Genomic DNA, 14,621 nt, shown 5'->3' on the forward strand with positions numbered 1-14,621 from the left:
TAAACAAATAAAATGTAAATCTAACAAAAACTTAGAGTGGACGCGGCCAGGTACTTGTACATCCCAACAACACAAAGAAACTCAGTACAGATATGAGAGTTATTGTAGTTACTGACAGCTAGTTCAAAGTTAGTAACTACGAATAAAAAAGAATTATGCATGTAAGACTTGTTCATGAATACCCACTGTCCAATTTGCTCTAAATGCTTTAGTTTCAGAGATATAAGCCAGAAACTGCATTTTACCCCTATGTTCTCTTTTTAAATATGTCAGCCATGTTAGTTGGCATGTGGGATCATCGGAGACATATTTTAAATTTGGAGAGAGCCGTGGTGTAGTGGTTAGTGTATCGAACTATTAACACAAAGGTTCCTGGTTCGATTCCCGTTCCGGGATGAAAATTTCAGGAGCTGAATTTTCGGCTCTCCCTTGACACCATTTACGAGTATGGTCTTGAGAAAACGATGATAGTCCGTCGGAAGGGGACGATAAATGGCTGACCCGTGTTAAGAGAGAGCCATATCTCTTGCACGTAAAAGGCGCCCTTGTAGATTTCGAAAAAAAGTAGGATAATGCCGCTACAAGGCAGCACTCGCACCCACAAAGTGAAAAGGGATTAATATAAGTTGCAAAACTTGTTTCCCAATCCACTATAAATAGCTATGTTTAAACTAAAATCTTTTAAATTAGATATCTAATGATGATTTTGACTAAGTTTGGTTGTATTTGTCTCAAGTAATGCAAAAGACAACAACAAAACATTAAGCAGTTTTTCTCTATCTAATTATGATTTTCAAAATAATAGACAACATTGTATTTTTGACGGACGACGGCGAATGATGAATACAGAGAGAAAAGAGGCCATGCATAATTATATCAAACAACCTTTCAAATCATCTCTGTTTCGAGTGAGGGGTTGAATTTATTAATAAATAGTTAAGTCCTGCAATAGAGGCTATTCGAGAAGAAGGTCGAGGAAATTTAAATCGCCACTGGAAAATTAGGGTATATTGGATAGGGACAGAAAGTTAAAAGGAAAGAGGGTATTGCAATCTTCCTACAATGAATGTAAAGTCCCTTTTCTGACCGGACGGATTTGTCCATTGGTTTTCAGCCGACTGATTTCAAATAGTTATATTTCTCTATTTATATTAATCCATGACTATCAGATTATCAAATTACCTATTTAACTTTGACCTTTGATAAATCCAAGAATCGGGGTTTTTTTTCGCAATAGAGTATTTCTAAATAATCTTAAATAGAGACGAATGATACCTTAGGGTCATCCAAACTCATAAGTCGAAAATAAACTAACAACGCCATGGCAAAAAAAAAAGGAAACGACCAAAGAAAACACAGCAGTAATGGTTCACAAACACTACATGTACATACAAATGTTTGCATATCCTATTAGTATCTTTCGCCTCTCTTATTGACTCAAGACACAGACTTAATTTGCACATTTACTTCGAAAATCAAAAGCGCGAGATTGTGTGCAATATAAAACCCGACTTTAATCTTAAAATACCTGCTATTTTTAGTCTTGACATGCGACAGTCAAACTCCAATTGGTCGCAGTCAAGTTTAATATCCAACCGTTTTTAAGTCAAATTTTATGAATATAATATTATAAACTTGCAAACACATTTTATATAGGAATTTATTAATTGTTTCACTCCGAAATCACGCTAACAGCAACAACTGAATTATCAAAACTCCCATCGATTTAATCATAACACAAAAAATACAAATATACCCAAATTGACAACTACATGTAATAATGTTTCGCAAGAGGTGCCTCATTATAATAATGCCATAATATATAGTTATACCAAATATGGTATCAATAAGCTACAATGAACAAAGTGTCAATATGAATCACCTGAACCCCGAGAGTTGCCTCCCATTGTACACAATTGTGAAGCAGGTTCAGTACTTTCCTCAGTTATTACAGAAACTGAAAAATGAATATAATCGAAAAAGTGGTGGATCAAGAAAAGACGGGGCCCACTGAATGCCTATGAAGGGTCCGCTCCAGTCATACTTCATTGGTTCCCTATATCATCAGCCACATTTTTCCCACACAAAAGGGGGGGGGGACTTGGCTCCCTCTACATCCACCTCTGCGAGATACAATCATTTTGCTTGGAAATGGTATTGAGCTTTCATCTATCTACTGTAATACCCTTTATAAAGCTAGCAAGTTGAGGAATAGTGTTCTTCTTATCTTACTCTTTGTCTTAATAGACTTATTAATTAAGAGAAGAGACACGAGAGATACTAAAAGGATATTCAAACTCGTCAGTCGAAAACAAACTTACAACGTCATGATGAGAGAAGAAAAAAAAATACAAGAGCCACTATACAAAACACAACATAGACTGCTGAGCATCACAAACCCCCTCGTAAATTATAAATAACATAGCTCCTGTGTGCTTACAAACTTTGGTGAATGTCAAAAAATCCAAATATTCTTTCAGGTATGTAAATATTCTTGAAATTCCACAGGTAAAGTCAACCCGTTACGGTAAAAAAAATTGTTCAAATTTGCTGCTGCTACTTTATGGAATAGCCTTCCAAACCATTTCAGGACTGAAAACAGTTTTTCACATTTTAAAAGTCTTGTTCAGTCCTGGAACGGTTTGGAGTGTCGCTGTTCTGCTTGTAGATAATTCTTGAGCTGTTTATTATGTATGCTGCTTTTGGTTGCTCTGGTCAAGCATGTTTTTACTTCATTCGAAAATTTTGTTGCTTATTTTTATTGCATGCTATGTATGTGAGATTTCAACTTTGTATTACAGGTTGTTTTATATGTCAAAATGCACTGTTTTTATGTTATTTAATATGTTTTTATATTCGTTCAAAAGCTCCTTAGAGCTTGTGTTGCTTATTTGTACTTAAGCCGAATCAAAATAAAGTTTTCTTATCTCTTATATTACGTAAAGTTATAACTGTTATTGTTGTTATAATATTCGTCATTGCTACTGCAATGTTTTGGTATAGACATCAAATTGATAATTTAAAGTTTAGAAAATATTTACAGATTATTTATTGTCGTTTGTTTTGTGTATTTACTTTTGTATCTCTTGCTCAGAAAATCTGTCCGGTTTGCTCTTGGTTTTTCCAAAGACCGTGTTTGCATATGTAACCAGGCAAAATATACCCTTCTGTTCGAACATAATTTATCAATAATTTGGATTTTTCGAAATATGGTTTCAAATATTTACATATTGCTATCAATGAACGATTTTCACGTTATAAGTAACATGTGATTTTTAAGGTAATGTTTTTTCTCTATATAAACGTACATAGATATAAGAAGATGAGGTATGAGTGCCAATGAGACAACATCCCATCCAAATCACAATTTATATAACTAAACCATTATATGTCAATGTACGGTCTTCAACACGGAGTCTTGGCTCAGATCAAGCAATAAAGAGTCCCACAAATTACTAATTTAAAACCATTCAAACGGGAAAACCAATCGTCTTATCTATATAAAAAAATGAATGTTTAGTATATTATACAAAACATTCCAAAAAGGGAAAATTGCCCTTCCTGCCTTACTGCAATAATGAATTATCTATATCAGAAATTAAATAGTTCCAGATGTTTTAATCCATCTTTAGGTTTGTATAGGTTGCGCCTTTGGCAAATGAATTTGTTTAAAATTACTTTTGGTGTAAGAACAATAAAACCATTAGATTTGAATGTGAGGGAAAACTTCAAGGGGATTTTTCACAAATTCAGATTCAGATTTAATATTTTATTATAGTCTCACTACTTGCAATTATACATAAATACATGTATACATATACACAATATAAAACAGTCATTTACAAATAAAAAATACAAGTACCAACCTATTAATAATTAGGGGAGACTTTTAAATAAATTCTATATAAAACTATTTTAAATACACACGACTATTGAAATATATTTTTTATAAGAATATGAAAAGGTATTTCTTCTACTTAAAATATTAAGCCAGGTTTTGGCAACCATATCAGAACAATTGATATCTTGAAATAAATACCCAAATTTATCATCATCAGACAAATCATTAAAATCTACATTATACTTCATAGCTTCACTATGTAAACAAAAAAAAAACGCAAATCTCCGCATATAAAGGGCATGATAATATGACATGTTTTTCATCTTCTATTTTATCATTACACATAAAACACACTCTTTCTTTTACATTTTTATTTTCATGTAGTGTATGCTGAAGGTGTGAAGAAATGTAAAGATCAAAAATATAAAACATGTTATCCCCGAATTATCTGATTAATTATAATTACCTATTATATTAATTATTTGTCAAAAGCTGTCACTTTTAGCTACCGGTGGTTAAATGTCATTTGAATTAGAGTATTGTTACAAATCAGTCTTTTAATAAACATTGGTTGAAAATATTATATAATATTCAATTAGATGGAGACATTTCAGTTATATTCAAAGTATTGTCCCAACATCTAAGGTATATTTAAACAAAGGGTTTGGACAAAAGGCAAAACCTTTAGAAATATTTTTCCATTCGTAGATCTTTCGTTATTGCAGTGAGCCAGGGGAAGCAATCCATACTTATTTAAATATTTGAAAGTTTTGGAGTCGGACAGTACGACTGAAATGTTCCATGTGAATTTATAAAATGCCAGAGGGAATAAATCATATATCAAAGAATCTTTTCGCTTAGAAAATATAATATATATCGCGACTAAAAGTTAGTTATTCATCTGTTATTACAATAATTTCCCGTTTGACCAGCCGTGCAACATCACAAACAACCTTTTTAGCCTGTTAACAGCAACCAAACAACAACAACACAGTTGCACAATACTGTGAATAACTTCATCATAAAGCAACTGATAAAGTAACTGTAGCTGGAAACTTATGTTTTAATTTGATACGGTATACTATATCTATATATATTTTTGTTTCTTATTTTCTTTTGGGGGCGAGGCGGGAAGCACTGCTTATTGCTTTCTAAGACTATATAATATTTTTGTATTGTTCACCCTGTATTCAGGGATTAAAAGAAAAGACACATTTGATTTTACAGGAAAAAGCTGTTCTATCGAGTTAAAGATGATGAGAAAAGAAATATGTAGGCTTGATCTAGACTACTTTAATTAATAGGAACGTACAGACTTTGTATTGAATTTCGTATTTAGAATTTTTGTACTATTTCACTAAGCAACAAAAGCCATTGAGATCAAATATCTTTTTTTTTTTTTTTTTTAGGCGGGGGGGGGGGGGAGGAGGGGGGGATGTTGTTAGATTTTGCATTTTCTATGTGCAGCTGCTTTGTATATTTGTACCTTGGGTGGTTTTGTTTTGTTATGGCATTGTTTGTTTGTTACAACTAATAAATGTTAAAGTCCCTTTTTAATGTCACATTAGTATTGTTCGACTCTCTTTGTCTCATTGATACTTCGCCTTAATTTTACAATTCTACATGTATGATACATACAGTTTTGGTAGACAAAGACACAAATGGAGTAATGATCAAAAGGGGTCAATTAAAATTTGTAATATGTAGGAAAGTGACAAACACAACTAAAATAGAAAATGAGGCGGACCACAAAACTTACATATAGAACTAAAATGAGACTTATCCAGTATAAAATGGCGACACTTTTCTATTTGCTTATATAATACATGTATATACTTATAGATGGAGTAATATTATATCATTGAAACACATTCGCAAATCAAATCAAATCAAATATTTTATTATAGTCTCACCTCTCTACATGTACAATACAAACATGAATACAATTTCTACAGTTTGTTTTAATTTAAAGTACAAAACAATCTTAGCCTGTAATTCAGTGGTTGTCGTTTGTTTATGTTTGACATTTTGTTTTTTCGTTCATTTTTTTTTATACAAATAGGGCCGTTGGTTTTCTCGTTTGAATTGTTTTACGGTATCATGTCGGGGCCTTTAATAGCTGACTATGCGGTATGGGCTTTGTTCATTGTTGAAGTCCGTACGGTGACCTATAGATGTTAATGTCTGTGTCATTTTGGTCTCCTGTGGACAGTTGTCTCATTGGCAATCATACCACATCTTCTTTTTTATATTAAACATATCTGAGAGCCACTCTCAAAAGGGTTATGAGAGACTTTAACATAAAAATGGACAAATCGATCAAAATAAAAAAAACACATGTTTTCTTGTGAAATTATTCTCATTTATAAGTCTTATTTCCTACCGGTTGTTTTTTTTTCTTTGGGGAAAGGGCGGGGGTGAGTGTAACTACACAATTAAATGAATCATTTGTCGATGATATTACATAATAGCTTTGTAGAGAACTTTGTTTCTTTTCAAAACAAAGCAACCATTTAATTTAAAATACTGAGGTAATTCGATTTTGAACAATGATACGTTGTTAAATGTGCATGTACATTGTATGATTAATGTGTTGAAGGAAGTAAAGTGCTCCTGTAAGTATTTTGAAAATTACAATTTTAATAATTTTAATATTGCTATTTTAAAGTCACTTTTCATCTACATTGATGATCACTGATACATTGAAGTCGAATTCACAATTCAAAGATGTGACAGTCATACATGTTAGCCCGCTCACCTTAAAACAGCAGGTCATTGATCCTTGCTATTCACAGCCATATCAAACCAGACAAAATAGTATCTGCTGCTTTGTGCTAACAATATGGCTTAAAAAGTGAGAGCATAGGTGTGTCGACTCGGAGCCATAGCAATGTGTCATGGGAGAGTGGCTAGACTAGAGCTGTCTTTTTAGTCAGATTTTGACACAACTGTCATTCTGGTACAAATCAGGGTTTACATTTTGTTAACATTATATCTCGTTAACCCGATCTCTTCCAGAGTTCTTCATAGACAGAAACAATATTACAGTCCTTCCTTAAATATGTATACCACACCCAGACCATCAATTCAAACAGTTGTACACTTATAAATATAAGAAGATGTGGTATGAATGCCAATGAGACAACTATCCATCCAAGTCACAATTTATACCAGTAAACCATTATAGGTCAAATTACAGTTTTCAAAACGGAGTTTGGGTCACACCGAACAGCAAGATATAAAGGGACCCAAGGATGACTAGTGTAAAACCATTCAAACGTGAAAAACAACGGTCTAATTTATATATAAAACGAGAGAAACACTTATGAACAACATCACAACATAGAAAGATCTACTATAAAATATCAATAGAAATGCATTGGCTGATCCAAGGGGGGGGGGGGGGGGGGTATGGGGGTTGGAACCCCCTTTTTTTGGGACGATCAATGCATTTGAATGGGAGCATAAAGTTGGACCCCCCTTCTGTTACTCTGGGTTGGGAATCCCCCCTTTTTAAAATGGCTGGATATGGCTTGTAAGTACATCGTCAAATCTAAAGTCATGATACTTTTAGTGTCATGGTATATAAACTTGGCCTTAGGATTGAATGAATGGACTTTAAATCGTTTTAAAGTTTTTCTGGTGTGTGTTTATATAAGGGCACGCACTATTACACATAGGGGTTAATTTATATGCCGAGTCTTCACGTTTATATTTTTAAAGTGTAAATATTTATGACGGGTGTTTAAAAAGTTTCAATGCGTCTTTCTTGATTTAATAATTGGATTACTCTAATTGCTTCCCTTGGATATATTAATTCCTATTTATAATATATTTTTTCCGGTAAGTTTTTTCATATTTTTAAGAAACATATTATTTCGATATTGAATACCGATTATACAAAATTATTCTCTTCTAACGCGATTTAAAGACACCCAAGTTTTTTTCTTCATAAGTTATGTTTTATAAATAGAGAAATATTAAATGGCAACACGTTTTCTATTGACAAATTTGTCTACGAATCATTTAAAAACCGGTTCAAAATATAAATGATCTAGAAATATAATTACAGATTAACACACTTGAATATGGAAATAGTTTTGAAATGGATAGAAGTACAAATACATACATGATAGATAGCCTTGGATGTGAATTGACTTCATATGAGTAATAGGGTGCCTGTTTCATAATTGAATTTTCACCTACCATATACAGAACGATAATAAATAAATGTAATACGAACAGCGCTTTGTATTCGATTGACAATTTTTTTTCCAAATTTTAACGGGAGAGATCCGTTTGCGCCAAAAATGCGTCCTTTTGCGCCACAACTTTTTTTCTCAAATGCTACGTTTGCGCCACATGTTTTAAAATTAGATGGTTTCATTTGCGCCAAAAATAAAACATACGATTGAGCCAGTTAAAAGAAAATTACTTCCACACTCCTTTATTCGGACTTGGAACCGGCAGTGTAACACGGCACATGTTTCTTTTTCTGAAACATATGTTTTTATTACTGCTGCTGCATGGGTACTACCCAATTTATTGTATGTAGTAGCTTTTAACTTCTTTTTATTGTCCAAAAACACAAACATTGAAGGATGAAATCCATAAAATAGTTAATAATAGGTCATAATAGTAATAAAGCCCATACGCATGGTGGGAACAAAGCTCTGTGTCATCAACATTTGTGGCTAAAACATAAAGAGCAAAAACTTCTATTTTCTATATTGGCATATCTTTGTTAAGCAACGCAATAAGTTTTATTCTCTCTCTGTACATTGACTGTCTAATGCTGCTTAAGTCATTTAATTCTCTTCAGAAACTCGTCTTTATGGTGAAATATCATTCATAACATGTGATACCTTTTGGGGCAAAAATAAGAATACATATATAGTAATCATTAATATTTATGATAGATATATGTACAGGTAAATTGGCGCAAATGAGTTCCGAATATTGGCGCAATTGATACATTTTGAAAATAAAATTTGGCGCAAATGATACCCCTGAAAAACAGTAATTGGCGCAAAAGGACTGCTGCCATTTTAACCATGATTGATCACAAATAAGGATCCAACGATACAACTACAAAGAAAGAGGAGATATGGTTTTTGAGTCAGGAATTATATTTAGTTTTTTAACGCTATCAACTAAATTATTTTGTTTAATATTAAATTAACACTATACGGTAAGGGGAAAACCTGGATTAAAAATATTTTTTCGTACGCTTGAACAGAATATTTTTGGCAAACCATATATTCCCCTGAAGTTAAAAGGTCGTTCCCTTTATTTGTTGACTTTTTTAAAACATCTAAAAATCCTTCTACTATAACGTTATTTTGTGACAAAAACATATTGCATCATTCAGTAATAAATCGGTTTTGTCTTAAATAGCTTTTAAGTTGTTCATCATTGGAGGCTGTACATTGCCCTATAGTTGTCACAATCCTCGTCCTTTTGTCTCGATAGTATATCTGTCTTATTTTCAATTAAACGCCATCTCGTTGTTTTGATATTTGACTCGGTATAAAATAACAAATCACTATAATCAAAGGATAATATTGGGTGGCTTATACGAAAGTACTGGTTTACCTAGTCGATAAGGTATAAAATGGACACCAAATTAACCTCGCACATTCATGGTTAAGAGCTTAGTACACCAAAGGCAAAGTCGTTCGTGCAGTCAACTGTAGCAGGATGTTTTTCCTACACTTTTGACTGCTGTACCCCTATTTTTCACATTTAAATCATTCAATCATGGCTGTTTATTTTGTTTACACATCGTTGTCAATATAATGGAATTTTATGCAACTGTCATACATTTGAGAGGTTAAGCATATCTATAAAACCAGGTTTAATCAGGTTTAATCCACCATTTTCTACAGACGAAATTGTCTGCACCAAGGCAGGAATGTCAGTTATTTTCCATTCGTTTGATGTGAATGAGCTTTTGATTTTGCCGTTTCCAAAAGGTACTTTTCAATTTGATTTTTTTTTTCTCTTTTGTGTTCGGTATTTTTGTCATTTTACTTTTTTCTATTTGCTTCTACACGGTATTCACAATAAAAAGCCGAGCAATTTTCACATATTACTTCTAATCTCTGGTTTGACTTGGACAAGTCCTAATCTCGGTATTATATAATGGACCTTTAAATAGATTGGGGTCAACAACAAAAAATACAAACGATCTTTTAACATTTAAGGTCAAATATGATTTTTAAGATTACATTCATTTCAGCAATATTAAATATTTTATTAAGCACAGAGTACACCCATAACAGGGTCAAATGCACTACATTTACGTGTATGAATAACAACATAAGGTAATGAATTTTTAAGGCGTTATATATTTCAATCTGTTTATAATATTGGTGTGAAAATTGTATACAATTTGAAAAAAGTATGACCTATTGGCTAATGATAGTATTATAACTTGAATGGATATAATTTCGACTCTTGTTATTATATTGTATTTTTTTTTTGATTAAATCACTGCCCTTTTGTCATTATCGCAGTTTACCATTGAACTTTTGCCACAAAAATAGTATTTTTCTGGTGATTGATCAAAATATAGGTGAGAATTCGAGCGTTAAAAAGAGTTTACTGGCTTAATGGTTTGGTTGTTGCAAAGTTTTCATAGAATGGTGCACTATATATTTTTCTATTACATGTTCCTTATTGAGGCGGCAAATTAAAACCTTAGAACAACAAATACATGTTTGTCTTTTTAGTTTTTTCTGAAGGCAATCTGTTTGGTCAGATTTTATTTTCTGACAGTTGTTTTCCATGTGCATTTGTTTTGTAAACAAAACTTCAACATGCCTTGACTAAACTCTTTTTGGCTTATTCCGATTAAAGTATAAATAAGTTTAAAGACAAATGGACGAGATAATATTCCGTAAAGGACGTACATTAAAAATTTTTGGACACTGTCAAAAGTTCCTCAAAAACGTTTGCGGAGTTTTTTACTCTAACTTTGAAATTGATAACTGGGCTTCCGCTGTATGATCAGTGCTATGATATGTAAATTATTGTTTTGTTTAATAATTCGATTTATATTTTGTACTCTTGCAGTTATTTATTCCGGTCAACCCATAACACTTATGTATTTGTAAAAAATTCAAGTAAGCCATTACACATGTAGTGTCCAATATTAAATGAGCAATTCATGTGTATATCATAGCACTCATTTAAATAAATATTGTAGGACATATTGCAGACATGAAAAGCATTTTTTTTTTATCAATGTTGCAAAATAACCATTCAACACGAAACAAACAGAATAAATTTAACCTTATCACGACAAATAGTCATTTAGGTTGATATTTGAATAAAATAAGAACCAGCTTTTTATGGTATTTTTATACGCCTTGTACATGACAGAGGAATGCCAATATACATATGCAATGATAAACAAACACGTATTATGTTAGGAATCTTAATATTTTTTTTTTGTTGGTATGTTTTTAATCTCATTCAACAAGACACACTATGTATCACACTTCTGGTGTCATTCTAATTAAAAAAACAAAACTTTTAACCCCGAGGAAACAAAGATTTGAACAATTGGGTATCAGATAATAACATGGCAGATAAAATCTCTGAAATGGTTGTCTCTTTCGGTAATGAAAATGCATAGTAGATACAATCTTTAAAATGTTAATTTAAAAAAACAAACATATTACGTGTGTATATGCTCTTAGTAGATTTAAAACATATCTGTTGTATGCAAACTTTTCTGAAGGCACACTACTCAGTTTGTGCTCTAATTCGAAAATACATCGCACGTGTTCATACAAGACAGATGGTATTTACTTTTGCTCTTACAAAATGAAGTGGTTTTAACATGTATTTTATGTATGCAAACTTTTCTTAAGACACAATTGATACGAAAGTCTGTTTGTGATCATACTAATGACTGTAAGGAAACATTCATTCAATTTGTGAGCACGGAAATTTATATAATATCCAGTTTCTTCCGACTACTTCAATTTATTTTTGGGTTCCTTCTTTTTTTCTTCATTATAATTTTCTTTCAAACTTATTTGATTATGTAATGATTATGATAATTTGGCCTTCAAATCGTGTTTTGTACGGATACCTTTCATCAAATATCAAAAGTTTAAAATTAAATCTTCAAAATAAACAGAATGAAGTTCGTTTAATGTACATTATACGTGGTAAAAAGTGGACCACACGCTTTTGAAATGTTGGACATAAGGGATAGGAAGTGGGAATGTGGGATATAGAGGGTACGTTAGAAAATGAAAAAAAACAACAAACAACGGATGTTGGAATAACCCAAAAAATGTATAAATTGGGAAAAATCACAAAAAAATGTGGGATTTAGAAAATGAAAACCCCCTAGCCTCCCCGTCCTTGAGAGAAGAGTTTAAAGGGGTGCTAAGTAGTTTATAAAATTATGATTACGATTCAAGTTATTATTCATATTTCTAAATTAAACAAAGACATTATCTTCAAGATAGCAAGAAAACTTAAAACTTCACAGTATCTATATCTGTTTATATTAAAATACCTTAATCACTGTGAAATTTCTCTTAATTTTCATAAATAAATTCCGGTTAACGATATGAAAATTTGATGGATATTAACATTCTGGTATTTTGAAATTATTTATTGGACACATAACACTAATCAAAACTATTGGAAGTAATGCACTATGTAAGTATAAGCTTTGATACTAGTTACCTTTTTTATACACTTCATATTAACACTATAGACCCTTTTTTTTCTTATACGTTTTTTCAGGGGTTTTTTTAAAACTTTTTTTTATTATTTTGTGATTAATTTGTACAATGAAGCAACTCAAATTGAAACATAGGCTAGCTAAGTGGAATACAAGAGCTAGAATCCTTGATTCATTTCACTCATATTTGATTTCCGCAAAATTGGAGTGAATTAGTTTTAAGTTACACGTTTTGTCGTTTGATTGGTTTTTTTACATAACAGTTTGAAAGTAGACATTTTTAGAATGATAATTATGTTGATACCAGGGGCCTCGGTAGTCTATGTTCTACTACTTTTAAAATCACTAGCCAGTCAACATTGAGGTTTTTTTTTAGTTCAACCCCCGCTCGTGCAGGTGCACTTGACTCCAATCTTTATCGACTATGATTGTTAGTCTTCCTATCAAAGATCGGTGTTTTCTCCGGGCACTCGGGCTACCTATACCTGTCCAATAAAAACTGACCGTCACGAAATAGCCAAAAACTGGCTCTTAAAACAGTCAGGATCCTACTTCGTCAAAATTATCTCCCCATTACGCCAGTTCATTTTCACAATCGTAAAAATGGAAGCCATTGTAGCGATGACGCGCTACCAATTTTGCTCTTGGAAACCGATAAATTTATCCTCATTGCACCAATACGATCCTTATATGTCAGTTATATTTTAAAAGACAAATGTATCAACTAGCTAATGAGCATCAGTTAATGATCTTGTCTGCATTGATTCAACTTAAAACTATTGTCTAATCGGTTGTTAGGTGGAATTTTCGAAAAATCATAAACATTTAAAAAAAAATCTAATTAAATATTTCGTGGAAGGGCAGACTAGATTTTTTTAGTGGTTGAAGACTATAAACACTAGTTATCACACACAAAAAAATAGAATTTTTCGAAAATATGCATTTTCATCATCCAACTTGTAAGACTGTCGTCAAGTACTTTCAGTAAAAAAATAGCTATTCGAACACACCTTCCCTGTTTTTGTGACTCATTAGATAGGTATTTCACTTGACCCATATATTTCATCTTTTAGTACTGTTATTTTTTTGTGTTATAAAGTCAACCTGTAGCTTTAATATATGAAAATGATAGAATCTGAAGCGAGACGATGTATGAAATATTCTTACTTTGAACGATATCAAGACTAAATACTCAACTCAAACACGCCCTAACATAAAAAGGTGCACTCGATTTTCTCTTTTCGATACAATTGTTACCTATTTTTTGGAATTTTTTCTTCAGTCACATAATGGAAGGGCAGACACGAAAATTACTGAACTAATAGATTGATATCTTTTCCGTCCGTGGTAATTTTTTCAAAAAAATCGGAGGTTATGCATTTTTGTCATCCAACTTGAAAGATACCCATGTCGTCGACTTGATATCTAATTGTTCTGCTTAACTATGTACTAGATAAATTGAAAACTTATGCAAATGGTGTTTTTGAAATAAAACACCTCGTAATTGAGAAGAAAATTGCAGTTTTGTTTGTTTCTATTAACTTTTTAAAAATTTGTCACTATAGTAAACAATACAGTAAACATTTATCGCCTTCTCTAATAGAGAGCTTCGATTCTTTTGTTCTATTTCAACCTGGTTTCCGACTGAAAAGTGGCGTTAAAATACCAATAATCAATCAATCAATCAATCAATCAATGTTTATACAATGACCGAAGTCGCTAACATATACGCTATTTGATCTCTGTTGCATAGCGTTAAAAAGTTGTATTTCAAAAAATTATTAGACCTACCAACTACAAAAAAATATATATTATAGATAAAAAAAAACTTTGAATGTAAACTCTGAAGTGTTATATTATAGGACTAATGATATATACAGATATGTACATCTACCAGTGGCACAATTTCTAGTTTCTGAATTGTTGTGTCAAAATATTGACTCAAATTAATTACTTTAAAAAAAAGTAATATGCATACTCCAAATAAATAAATGGAGATGTTGGTTTTTTTTCAATTGTTGAGAATATCATATTCACAATTTTCATATAAATATTCAAGAATTGAATTCT

At 31.8% G+C, this 14,621-nt stretch overlaps 1 protein-coding gene across 2 annotated transcripts in view; it reads left to right on the forward strand.

Moving 5' to 3' along the window:
* The first annotated feature begins 6,338 nt into the window (after positions 1 to 6,338).
* LOC139495592 (NADPH oxidase 5-like) overlaps positions 6,339 to 14,621 on the forward strand; it is a 59,530-nt gene continuing 51,247 nt past the window's right edge. Inside the window, exon 1 of one of the 2 annotated variants that reach the window (XM_071283865.1) lies at positions 6,339 to 6,456. The gene's annotated coding sequence lies outside the window, so the exon portion shown is untranslated. Of the gene's footprint in view, positions 6,457 to 7,410; positions 7,685 to 14,621 lie in introns of those variants that run through there. The other variant, XM_071283866.1, reaches the window with a different exon arrangement.

Source organism: Mytilus edulis, chromosome 11 (genome assembly GCF_963676685.1).
Source record: "Mytilus edulis chromosome 11, xbMytEdul2.2, whole genome shotgun sequence".
In the NCBI taxonomy this organism is placed as follows: domain Eukaryota; kingdom Metazoa; phylum Mollusca; class Bivalvia; order Mytilida; family Mytilidae; genus Mytilus; species Mytilus edulis.